This window comes from Artibeus jamaicensis, unplaced genomic scaffold (genome assembly GCF_021234435.1).
Source record: "Artibeus jamaicensis isolate MK-2021 breed Jamaican fruit bat unplaced genomic scaffold, CSHL_Jam_final contig_1028, whole genome shotgun sequence".
NCBI classification, from domain to species: domain Eukaryota; kingdom Metazoa; phylum Chordata; class Mammalia; order Chiroptera; family Phyllostomidae; genus Artibeus; species Artibeus jamaicensis.
In genome coordinates, this window is record NW_026521201.1 from 2,365,168 (window position 1) to 2,378,244 (window position 13,077).

Below are 13,077 nucleotides of genomic sequence, written 5' to 3' on the forward strand. Positions count from 1 at the left end.
TTAACCAATGCAAGAATCCCCAACCCACAGTAACAGAGATGGAAATCCCCAACCTACAGCAACAGAGATGGGAAAAGGAGTCTGTGGCATGTGGAGGTGGGAATCAATGGGGATTCACCCAGCCTGGGACACTCAGAGCATACCACCCATCATAGAGAGCACTCCTAGTGTTACACCAGCCCAGAGGGTTCAAGTAGGGGCTCTGACTGCTGCAGAGGCCACGTTGCCACACTCGGGTTCTGTGGAGGGGACTGCTGGCTACACCCAACAGTGACTTTAAGGAGTTTTCTATCTTCTGGGGAGGCATAAAGCAGAGACCCTGACAGTGACTTCACTGAGTAGCTTGGAAAGAGGACCGGTCTCCCCCAACTCAAGAGCAGATTTGGTATCCCTACTTCCACCTGTTGAGCCATTCCTGCTGCTGAGTTCAGAGGCACAGAAGAGCTGTGTAGGGCTGGGGTTTTGGCCCTGTCCTGCTGAGACCAGCAGTGCAGAGAGATTGAAGTATAGCAGGGGGCTGGAATTTTGGGCCTGTCTTATTTGGTTTGGCAGTGAGCCAGGGAGTCACTGAGAGCTGAGATTTCTGGACTGTGTCTCCTGGGAAGGCTTCTGTCTGGGAACCAGATGGGTGATTGCTGAGCTGCTTGACTATGTTGCAGTAAGGTAAACCCAGTGTCCCCAGTGAGTGCATTTGTACTACCCCGAAAAGGGGAAGAAGTGCCCCCTCCCCTCTATAGGTTTGTGAGCAATAGAAAACTGTTTAGATCAGCCTTGCTAAGTAAGAAGCACAGAATGAGGATTTTCAAAGTGTGAGTTCCTCTGAGGCTATTGTCTGAGACTGGGGTGAAGAGCTTAGCTTCCTCCTGCAGGCTGGGCTGGCATCAGCCCCAACAGGAGACTCTTTTTATCTATCCCCTTGACTCGAGGGCTGCAGAGCTTACTCCTGCAAAGTAGACAGTTGGCTGTAACCAACCTGAATCTGCAGTGAGATCCTCTGGGAGAACTAAAGTCAGAGACTCTGGCAGAGGCTGGGGGATTTGGCTCTGAAGCAAGGGGCTACCTTCCCCTCACTGAGTGCCTAACAATGGGAGCCCCAAAAAGGGGACCCAGAACCCTACCTCCAGCCTGGGCTCATCCTACCGTCTCTTTCAGAAGATTCCAGAGGAAGACAAGGCAACCTCAAGAGGAGGCAGAGTAGCTAAAGGTACAGGTGGACCTCAGGGAACCTTGGTCCTTTTATAGAGCTCACCCTAGCTCTACACCAGAAGAAGCTGACTTTTTTACACATATTGGCCCCTCACACATACACACACACACAAATCCAGTAGACAGAGTGAACAGTACAGTAGCTACAAATAGGTAGCCCAAGGCTGGTTACACAACACATCCAACAGCGACTTATATCTGAACCCCACTCCAGTAGACCCACAACCAACAAAACCTGTGGTGGGCTTCAGAGGACACCAGAGCTTGACCCGACTAGCCACACAACCAGCAACCAAAAGTGGAAAATCCTGAAGGCACCACACCCTGCAAGGAACAACATGGCCCCAAGGGGCAGCTCTTGCACAGTCTCACACACGGCGGTGGGTGAGGTTTACCCTTACAGTCTCCCTGACTGAAGCACTAACTCTACCCACAAAAGAGCCAACAGAATCCAAGACTCAACTACAACAGGGGGTACAAATAAGCCATGGAAACACTTCTGGAGCACAGAACAAAGGTGATCTGGATGACAGTGCCACTGAGCCCAACAAGACAACTTCATTACACAACCATCAAAACAAGTTTGGGAGAGACAGCATATCTACCTAACACACAGATACCAAACGTAGAGACAAAGAAAAATACAACAAACAAAAAAACAAGAAAAATCTCCAGAAAAAGAATTAAAAGAAATAAATGCAATGGAAGCAATTCAAACAACACATGCAGAGTTTGAAATAATGATTATAAAGATATTCAAGGACCTGAGGGAAAAATGGATGATTGTTGAGAACCATCCTGCCTGGTTTCAGAAGTTGACCCCCCAACGGCTAAGGATGAGTAAAGAGACCTTGGGACCATAAGCCACTAAGGAGACAAAGCTTATCTTCCTGGTAGGGGTGCCGCCTCTGCCCCTTTTTACTTTACCCTGCCTGGCCCAGGGCAGATGACTGGTTAGTCAGTGACGGGTAAGATTGCTGAAGGGAGGGATGACCTAAGACAGGCCCGGTCACGATGGGGCCATCAGGGAAGGACTTGGGGGGCTATAGAAAAAGGGGGTGATGAATCCTCACCCCTCGGCTTTGACATAGCCTGAGTCCTCAATCTGTCTGCAAGAAGTCTCCTAATCTCTTGGCTGCCTTACTTCCCTTGCCTGACTTAAGCCTGAAACAATGACAGAAGGTAGTGCAGCCCTGTGCTGGCAAGGGCGGGTTCCATGGGGTGATCAGGCCTAAAAAAGAATACATAAAATCCTATGAAACCTGCTTTGTTTAGAATGCTCTCAATTAAATGATAAGGGTCCAAGCAAGAAGTGAGTTTGTTCCTCAAAGTTCTAGGGCTCTTTAGCTATCTGACCCTGACTCAAAATAGGCCCTCAGAGTTCTTTGTGTTATCTATTGTTTTATCCTTACTGCCTGATAATGACTGATGAGTTTTACCAGTATTCCTGTGCAAACTGAACCCAATAAAAGCCCACTGAGGAACAGGTTCCTGGCCCTTCTCCTTTGAGAGATCGGCCACCTTTCCTCCCCAGGCAGATCATGTCTCGGGAGACTTATTCTCATCCATGGCGGATGGGGGCTCTGCAAGGAAAGCACCCCCACAGATGATCTCTGTGAGAACTTAAACAGATTGTAAGCATTAACAAGGACATAAAAACCATAAAAAAAGAACCAGTCAGGAATGAAAAACACAATACCTGAAATGAAGAATTCACTAGAAGGAATCAACAGCAGGCTAGATGAAGCGGAGGGTCAAATTGGTGAATCAAAGAACAAGAAAACAGTATCTACCCTAAGAGAAAATGAAAAAGAAAAGAGACTTAAGAGAAACAAGGAAAGCCTATGGGACCTCTGGGACAATAGCAAGCATATCAACATCTGCATCACAGAGGTTCCAGAGGAGAAGAGTGACCAAGGGATAGAGAATTTGTTTGAAGAAATAATGGCAGAAAATATCCCTAACCTGTAAAAGGAAAAGGACATACAAGTTTAGTAAACAAAGAGAATTTTAAGATGAAGCCAAACATATCCACACCAAGAAACCTCACAATTAAAATAGTAAAGGGTAAAAACAAAGACAGAATCTTAGAGGCAAAAAAAGAGAGTAGTTACATATAAGGGAGTTCCCATAAGGCTGTCTGCTCATTTCTCAACAGAAACACTTCAGGCCAAAAGAACTGGCATGAAGCATTCAATGTGATGAAAACAAAGCCATGCAACCAAGAACACTCTACCCAACAAGGCTATCATTTAAAATTGAAAACTAAATAAAGAGCTTCCCACATTAAAAAGAAAAAAGGCTGCCCTGGCTGGTGTAGCTCAGTGGATTGAGCGCGGACCTGAGAGCCAAAGGATCACAGTTCGATTCCCAGTCAGGGCACATGCTTGGGTTGCAGGCCAGTTCCTGTCAGGGGACACACAAGAGGCAACCATATATTGATATTTCTCTCCCTCTCTCCTTCCCTTCCCCTCTAAAGATAAATAAATAAAATCTTAAAAAAAAAAAAAAAAGAAAAACAGGCTAAAGGAGTTCATTACCACCAAACCAGCAAAGCAAGAAATGTTAAAGGAACTATTCTAAGAAGAAGAAGAAATGGACAGATAAACATAAGTACAAATTCTAAAATGGCAATAAATAAATACCTATTTAAAATAATCTTAAATGTAAATGAATTAAGTGCTCCAGGCAAAAAGGCACAGGGCAGCTAAATGGATAAGAAAACATGACCCATATATATGATGTCTACAAAAGCCTCACCTCAGATCAAAAGATTTACACAGGATGAAAGTGAAGGAATAAAAGAAAATATTCCACTCAAATGGAAAACAAAAAAGGTGGGATACCAATACTTATATCTGGCAAAAAAGACTTCAAAACAAAGGCCATAACAAGACACAAATAAGGTTACTACACAACACTAAAGGGATCTATCCAACAAGAGGCTCTAACCCTTGTTCCTACCAGAAAGTATTTAACCATGTAACATGAAAAATAGAGACATTTACTGAAGAAGATACAAGTCACAAAACATGCTGTACACAGGACAGTGACACCTCAGTCTTCATCAAAGTAGGCACCTTGAGACCTCACACAGTTCTCCCAATTGCCATCAGCTGCCCCACCATATTTTCCTGAATCTCAACAACGGTCTAAAATGTCTTCCCTTTCAAAGGTGATTTTAGTTTTGTGAAAAGAAGTCGCAGGGCACCAAATCTGGGCTATTGGAGGATTGAGTCACTTGGGTGATTTGATGTTTCAACAAAAAAATCTGTACAAAATGTGATGCATGACCAGTTGTGTTGTCGTGATGAAGCTACCAATTATCAGTTGCCCATAGCTGTGACCTTCTGAATCATCCCATTAGTTTCTTCAGAGAAATGTTCAAGCTTAAACAAAATGTGATGCAGACTCATTGCTCTACTTGCTCAAATCATTTTGAATGAAACAAACACACAGTACACATGCTCACTCAATGGTATATACTGCCCCCACTGACTAGTACAACGAAGTTGTAATTTTCATGTCTCTGCATTCCAGTTCACTCTCCTTGGCCACCAGGTTATATCAATGTCACACAAACCATTCTTGTTATATTAAAATGGCTGAACTTTTTCTGGACAGACCTCAGAACATGCACCCAACATAAGAGCACCTAAATATATAAAATCCTGGTGCTCTTTAAGGAAGAGATCAAAAGCAATATAGTCATAGTAGAAGATTTTAACACCCCACAGTCATCAATGTATAGATTTTCCAGACAAAAAAATCAACAAGGAAACAGTGACCTTAAACAACATGCTAGATCAAATGGATTTAATTGATATTTACAGAACATTTCATCCCAAAGCAGCAAAACATACATACATACATACATTCTCCTCAAATGCATATGGAATATTGTCAAAGATAGATCACATGTTAAGACACAAAATAAGTCTTATCAAATTCAAGAAGACTGAAATCATATCAAGCATTATCTTGGATCACAATGGCATAAAACCTGAAATCTTAAAAGAATATATCAAAAACATTCAAATACATAGAAGCTAAATAGCATGTTATTAAATAACAAATGGGTTATTAATGAGATAAAGGAAGAAATAAAAAATTACCTGCAAACAAATACAAATGCACATACAACCACCTAAAATCTGGATACATTAAAGCAGTCCTAACAGGGAAGTTCATAGCATTACAGGCCTACCTCAAGAAGCAAGAAAATTCTCAAATAAACAATCTCACCCTACACCTAATAAAACCAGAAAAGCAACAACAAACAAAACCCAAAGTAAGTAGAAGAAAGGAAATAATCAAGATGAGCGCAAAAATAAATGACATAGAGACTAAAAATCAATGTAAAGGATCAGTGAAACCATGAGCTGGTTCTTTGAGAAGACAAATAAGATTAATTAACCTTTAACCAGATTAATCAAGAAAACACAGAGAGAGGACCAAAATAAATAAAATCAGAAATGAAAGACAAGTAACAACTGACATCATGGAAATACAAAAGATTGTAAGAAAACAGTATGAACAACCATATGCCAAGAAATTGGACAACTTGGGTGAAATGGATAAATTTTTAACAACATACAGTCTTCCAAAACCAAATTAGGAAGAATCAGAAAATATCTAACTAGACTAATAACAACTAATGAAACTGAAGCAGGAATCAAAAAGCTCCCTGCAAACAAAAGTTCTGGACCAGATGGCTTCACAGGTGAATTTTACCAATCATTCAAAGAAGAACTAACACCAGTCCTTCCCAAACTATTCCACAAAACTCAACAGAAGGGAACAATTCCAAGTTCGTTTTATGAAGCCAGTATTATCCTAATTCCAAAACCAGATAAAGACACAACAAAGAAAGAAAATATTATAGGATAAGATTCCTGATAAACATAGATAGTAAAATTCTCAACAAGATATTAGCAAAACAAATGCAACAATGCATTAAAAAAATCGTACACCATCTCCAGGGATTTATTCTAAAGATGCAAGGTTGGTATAATATTTGAAAACTAATAAATGTGATATATCACATAAACAAAAGATAAAATTACATGACCATTTCAATAAAAGCAGAAAAGGCATTTGAGAAAATCCAACCCCCACTCATGATAAAAAAAAAAAAAAACCTCAGCAAACTGGTAATACAGGGATCAGACCTCAAGGCCATATAAGAAAAACATACAGCAAACATCATACTCAATGGGTAAAAACTAAAAACATTTCCTTCAAGACCAGGAATAAGACAGGGATGTCCGCTTTCACATTCATATTTAACATAGTACTGGAAGTCCTAGCCACAGAGATCAGACAAAAAGAAAAAAATAAAAAGGCACCCAAACTGGGATGGAGGAAGTAAAACTGTCATTGTTTGCAGGCAACATGATATAAAAAACCCTATGCAAGCAACATAGAAAACCCTAAAGACTCCACCAAAAAACTACTAGACATAATAAACAAATTCAGCAAAGTAGCAGGATACAAAATCCATACTCAGAAATTGATGGCATTTTAATACACTAATAAGGAGCAATCAGAAAGAGAAACTAAGAAAACAATCCCATTTACTATGGCAACAAAAAAAAATAATAATACGGTACCCAGGAATAAATTTAACCAAGGAGGTAAAGACCTATACTTGCAAAACTATAGGACAAAAAAGAAAGAAACTGAGGAAGATACAAGTAGGTGGAAGCATATACTGTTTTCGTAGATTAGAAGAATTAACATCATTAAAATGTCCATACCACCCAAAGCAATCTACAGGTTCAATATAATTCCTATTAAAATACCAATGGCGTATTTCACAGATCTAGAATATTCCAAAATTTTATATGAAATTTAAAAATACGCCAAATAGCCTCAGCAATATTCAAAAAAAATAAATAAAGTTGGAGGGATCACAATACTTGACATCAAACTATATTATAAGGTCATTGTAATCAAAACAGCCTGGTACTGGCATAAAAACGGGCATATAGATCAATGGAACAGAACAGAGAGCCCAGAAATAAAACCATACCATTATGGTCAATTAATAATTGACAAAGGAGGCAAGAGCCTACAATGGAGAAAAGACAGTCCCTTCAATCAAAACTACTGGGAAAGCTGGACTGGTACATGCACAAAAATAAAACTAGACCACCAACTTACACCATATACCAGAATAAACTAAAAAATAGATAAAAGACTTAAGTGTAAGTCACAAAACCATAAAAATCCTAGAAGAAAACATTGGCAATAAAATTTCGGCTATTTCATGAGCAATATTTTTGCCAATATATCTCCTAGGGCAAGGGAAATAAGGAAAAAATAAAGAAACAGGACATCAAATTAAAAACCTTCTGCATGGCTAAAAAAAAAATCAGCAAAATGAAAAGGGAACCAACTGTATGAGAGAACATATCTGCCAATAATATATCTGGTAATGGTTTCATTTCCTAAATATATAAAGAACTTATATATCTGAACACCAGGAAAACAAACAATCCAATTAAAAAATGGGCAAAGGATCTAAACAGATACTTCTCCAAAGATGACATACAGATGGCCCATAGACATATGAAAAAATGTCCAACATCACTAATTATGAGAGACATGCAAATTAAAACCACAACAAGGTATCACCTCACACCTATCAGAATGGCTACCATCAATAAATCAACAAACAAAAAGTGCTGGCAAGGATGTGGAGAAAAGAGAACCCCAGCACACTGTTGGTGGGAATGCAAACTGGTGCAGCCACTGTGGAAACTGGTATGGAGTTTCCTTAAAAAAATAACAAATGGAACTGCTCCCAGGGACAGTGTAACTCAGTTGGGTTGGAGCATTGTCCCATGGACCAAAAGACTTGGATTTGATTCCCGGATCAAAGGGCGATCCAATAAGGGTGAATACAAAGGCTGAGGGTTTGATTCCTAGTCTGGATACCTGAGAGAAGGCAACTGATTGATGTTTCTGTTTCACATAGATGAAATGATATGAAACATCATCTCTCTCTCTCTCCCCTCTCCCTCCCCCTTCTGTAAAAAGCAATAAAAAAATGTCCTCAGGTGAAGATAAAAAAAATGGAACTTCCTTTTGAACCAGCGATTCCACTTCTATGAATGTATCTTAAGAATCCCAAAACACCAATTCAAAAGAATACTAGTTTATGCATGTCTATGTTCATAACAACACTATTTACAATAGCCAACATATGGAAATGTACTAAGGGCCCCTCAGGAAATGAACGGATAAGAAAGGTGTGGTACATTTATATAATGGAATACTACACAGCAGTGAAAAAGAAGGAACACTTACCTTTCACAACAACATGGATGGACATGGAGATTATTATGCTAAGTGAAATGTCAGTCAGTGAAAGACAGATACCGTATGATCTCACTTATATGTGGAATCTAATGAACAAAATAAACTGACAGACAAAATAGAAACAGAAGCATAAATATATGGAACAGACTCACAGTTGCCAGAGGAGATGGGGACTGGATAAAAGAAGGTGAAAAGTATTAGCCAAAGAACATATATGCATGACCCATGGACACGGACACAGTATGGGAATTGCCTGAGGGGTGGCAGAAGTGGGCAAAGGGGGAAGAAGTGGGGACAACTGTAATAGCACAAACAATAAAATATAACTTGAAAAATGGAATTCAAGCCAAAAAGAAATTTTACTTTGCAACATTATGTTTAATTAAAAAAGGGAATACTAAGCAGCAGAAAGAAAGAAGGAAGTCCTACCTTTTGTGAAAGCATGGACGGAACTTGAGAGTACTACACTACATGAAATAAGCCAGTTGGCAAAAGACAAATACAGTATGACCTCACTTATAACTGGAATCTAATGAACAGAATAAATTAATGGGGGAAAAAAAAAAACAGAACCAGAGACATGGAAACATGGAACAGACCAATAGCTATAGGAGGGGAGGAGGGAGGAGGGAATGGTGGAAAGGGAAGGGACTAGTCAAAGAGTATATATGCATGAGTCATGGACACGGACAACAGAGAGGGGACTGGCTGTGGGGGAGAGGGGTGGGCTGGGTGATGGGGACAAAAGGGAAAAACAGAAATTGGGACAACTGTAATAGAATAAACAATAAAAAATAATATGTTTTTAAAAAAATTAATGCATTAAAAAAAGAAAAATCAGAAATAACCTAAACTTCCATAAACAAAGGTACATGTATACTATGCATTAAAAATGATGTTACATCTGTCCCCACTGCCCACACAGCAGGATAAAGGTTAAGAATGACAGATACACACACATGCAGATCCATATATAATCATATAATTTACATCAAGGTGATAACAGCAGTCACTTCTGGAGAAATAATAATAGCGGGACTCCCCCAATAGCACAACTTGCTCTTTGTACTCTCATGACTTTATTGTTAATTTTTTTAAATAATTATTCCGATAATGAACAATTCTACTCCCACCTATATTCAAATTATCTTAAACCAAATTCATCATCCTTGCTTTCAATTTTCCTTTAACCTGACTTTCCAGCTCCCAATATTGATACTAGTATAATGTTCTCATTTATCCACACTTAACACCCCAAAGCCTTTTTTCTGCTTTCTCTCTCAACATCCTATGTGTAAACACCAAATACTCTCTTCATTAAAATGCATTCCATTCTTTCCATTCCTACTTAACCACAAAAAGTCAGGCTCTTATCATCCCATAAGTAGGCCATTATTAAAGCTTTATGTTATCTCTGCTTCCAATATTTCCTGTCATCAACCCCACAAAGCACTGCAAGACTTAATATTTAAAACTTTGATTGGAGGCCTGGCTGGCGTAGCTCAGTGGATTGAGCACGGGCCTGTGAACCAGAGGATCGCGGTTCGATTCCCAGTCAGGGCACATGCCTGGGTTGCAGGCAGGTTCCCTGCAGGCCAGTTCCCTGCAGGGGATGCACTAGAGGCAACCGTACATTGATGTTTGTCTCCCTCTCTCCTTCCCCTCTATAGATAAATAAAATCTTAAAAAAAAAAAAACTTTGATTGGGCTCCTCTCTCTCACTCAAAAGTTCCTATATATGAGACAAAATCAAAACACTCCAGGATTTCGAACCCTACACAATCAGCTCCAATCTACCTTGATTAGTCTAATTTCCTACCATCTGCCAAAAATTCCCTATTCCTGCTATCACCTGAACAATTATGCACATCATGCTTTTGTTCATGCAGCTTTTGTCTCAGTCTGTGAATTCTACCCTAATGAAAACAGACCACAGTATGGACTATAATCATGAACTCGATTTCTGTGATTACTGGGTATGAACAGGATTAAACACAAGTTAGATTAGATACTGAAAAGAACTTCTTGCCTCAGACTTAAAATAATGAGCTGCAGGGTTGCATTGCCAAAAGACTATTCCAGAATTTTCTACCCTAGAAATATTTTAAGAATCACAGAAATCTATTTGCCTATTTGTATGACTCTTATCAAGGTCAGAATAATTTTGTTTTTAAAGTTTTAAAAATGAGTGTGTCTGCTTTGCACATGTAATACATTCAGTTCCCCAATTTAGTAGTAATCGATTTCATCAATAATAATTTGGAAAATCTAGTTATGCTAGTCCTCCAAACAGGCATCCAGTGTCATACCTAGAAAGGCCTCATAACACACAGCTCTTTCTGACCTTTAAAAGTGGTTCCACAATGCTATAGTCAAGCTTACAAAAGAAAGAACTTCTATTTTTATATCAATTATCAAGGAGGCTTTTAGCTAAAAAGAGAAAACCCCAACTCAATTATAGCTTAAAAATGGATTTATACATCTATCTCTTACATGAAAAAATCTGAAGGTAGTCTTCTATTTCAGCTGACAGAGGACTAGGCAATTTGGGTCGAGCCTCCTAAAGTAAAAAAAAAATTAAAAAAGCGAGATAATATTATAAGCTGTAGTTAGAATAAGAGTAATTCAGGCAAAAGATAATAAACTAGGCCTCAAATTGCTCTAAAAAACAATTTTACAAATAAAAAATGACATAATAAAAAGTCCAAAAGAAGATAAAGTAATATGAATTAAAGCCACAAGAAACAGCAGATAATAATACCCCTGGCCAGTGTGGTTCAGTGGATTGAGTGTTGGCCTGCGAACCAAAGACATGTTTTTTGCAACCAGTTCAATTACCAGTCAAGGCACATGCCTGGGTTGTAGGCCAGGTCCCCAGTGGGGGACACAGGAAAGGCAACCACACATTGATGTTTCTCTCCTTTACCCTCTCTCTAAAAATAAATAAAATCTTTTTTAAAAAGTCTTTTAAAAAAAGAAACAGCAGATAATAGACACAAATGGTCTCAGTATTAAAGTTGTCAGACAATGATGTTGAAAGAAATTTCAATGTTATCTTTGTGTACAAGGCAATAGAAAACAAGGTTGAGAATTTCTGAGAAAATCAGAAACCATAAAAAAAAAACAACGTAATCCATTACATCAATAGGCTAAAGCAGAAAAATTGCATGAATCATATCAGTAAATACAGAAAAAGCATTTCATAAAATCCAACACCCATTCATGATAAAAACTCTCAACTAATTAGGTAGAGAGGGGAACCTTCCTCAATTTGATAAAGAAGATCTATAAAAAATCTACAGTTAACATCATACTTAATAGTGAGAAGATAACAACTTTTCCACTAAGATCAAGAACAAGCGAGGAGGTCCCCTCTCACCTCTCCTCTCTAACATCATACTGGATGGAAGACTTAATGCAGTAAGACAATAAAAGAAAATAAAGGGCATACAGATAGGGAAGGAAAAAATAAAACTGTCATTGTCTGCAGATGACATGGTTGTCAATGTAGAAGACCCAAAAGAATAATAATAATAGGACTTCCAGCCAAGATGGAGGCGTGGGTAGACACACTGTGCCTCCTGGAACAACCAACCAAAATAAGGACAACAATGCAGAAACAAAGTAACAACCAAAACTAAAAGAAAACTGAACTATATGGAAGTCCGACAACCGAGGAGTTAAAATAGACACATTCATTTAGACGGGTAAGCAAGGCGGAGTCGGGCGGCCGAGCAGAGAGTGGTTGTAGCACAGGAAGTGGTGGCACAGGAAGTGGTGACACCGGCCTGTAAGGCACCCTGGCATGAAAGGCGGCATTGGGCAAACCCTGGGCACCCAGGAGGCGGGTGGCAGACCCCAGGCGTAGGATGGCAACGGGCAGATCCAGCAAGGCAGCGAGTGAGAACCGGGGCACCATTCCCAAAGTGGCTGGCTGACCAGGCAGGGGTCCCACATTCACACACAATTAACTGAGGAGCAAGACAGATCACGCAACCCAGGGTCCTAGCGCCAGGAAATAAAGCCTCAAAACACTGACTGAAAACACTTGTGGGGGTTGAGGTGCAGGGAGAGACTCCAACCCTCACAGGAAAGTTCTTTGGAGAGACACAGAGGGTCCTAGAATGCACCCAAGCCCACACAGAAATCAGCACCGGAGGAGCCCAGTTCGTTTGGGGGAAGCAGAGGAAGAGATGGAGGTACAACAGAGAGCTGAGCAAAACACCATTTTTTTCCCCTCTCTAATCCTGCTCCCACATACAGCGTCACAACCCAGCAACTTGGGTTGCCCCGCCTTGGTGAACACCTAAGGCTCTGCACCTCAAATGTAACAAGCGCAAACAGACCAAAACATTATAGCTCTAGCAGAAAAACAGCTCAAAGCCCCGAAGCCAATACTTCTAAGTGACAAAGAGATAGCCCACCTATCAGATGCACACTTCAAAACACTAGTGATCAGGATGCTCACAGAACTGGTTGATTTTAGTCACAAATTAGATGAGCAAATGAAGGCTACACTAAGGGAAATGCACAGGGAACCAATAG

General features: G+C 39.7%; 1 protein-coding gene across 6 annotated transcripts in view; it reads right to left on the reverse strand.

The window, feature by feature from the left end:
* CEP83 (centrosomal protein 83) overlaps positions 1-13,077 on the reverse strand; it is a 142,706-nt gene that overhangs the window by 96,257 nt on the left and 33,372 nt on the right. The window contains exon 1 of one of the 6 annotated variants that reach the window (XM_037141935.2): positions 11,026-11,044. The exons of the other annotated variants lie outside the window; for them this stretch is intronic. The gene's annotated coding sequence lies outside the window, so the exon portion shown is untranslated. Of the gene's footprint in view, positions 1-11,025; positions 11,045-13,077 lie in introns of those variants that run through there. 6 annotated transcript variants of the gene reach the window in all.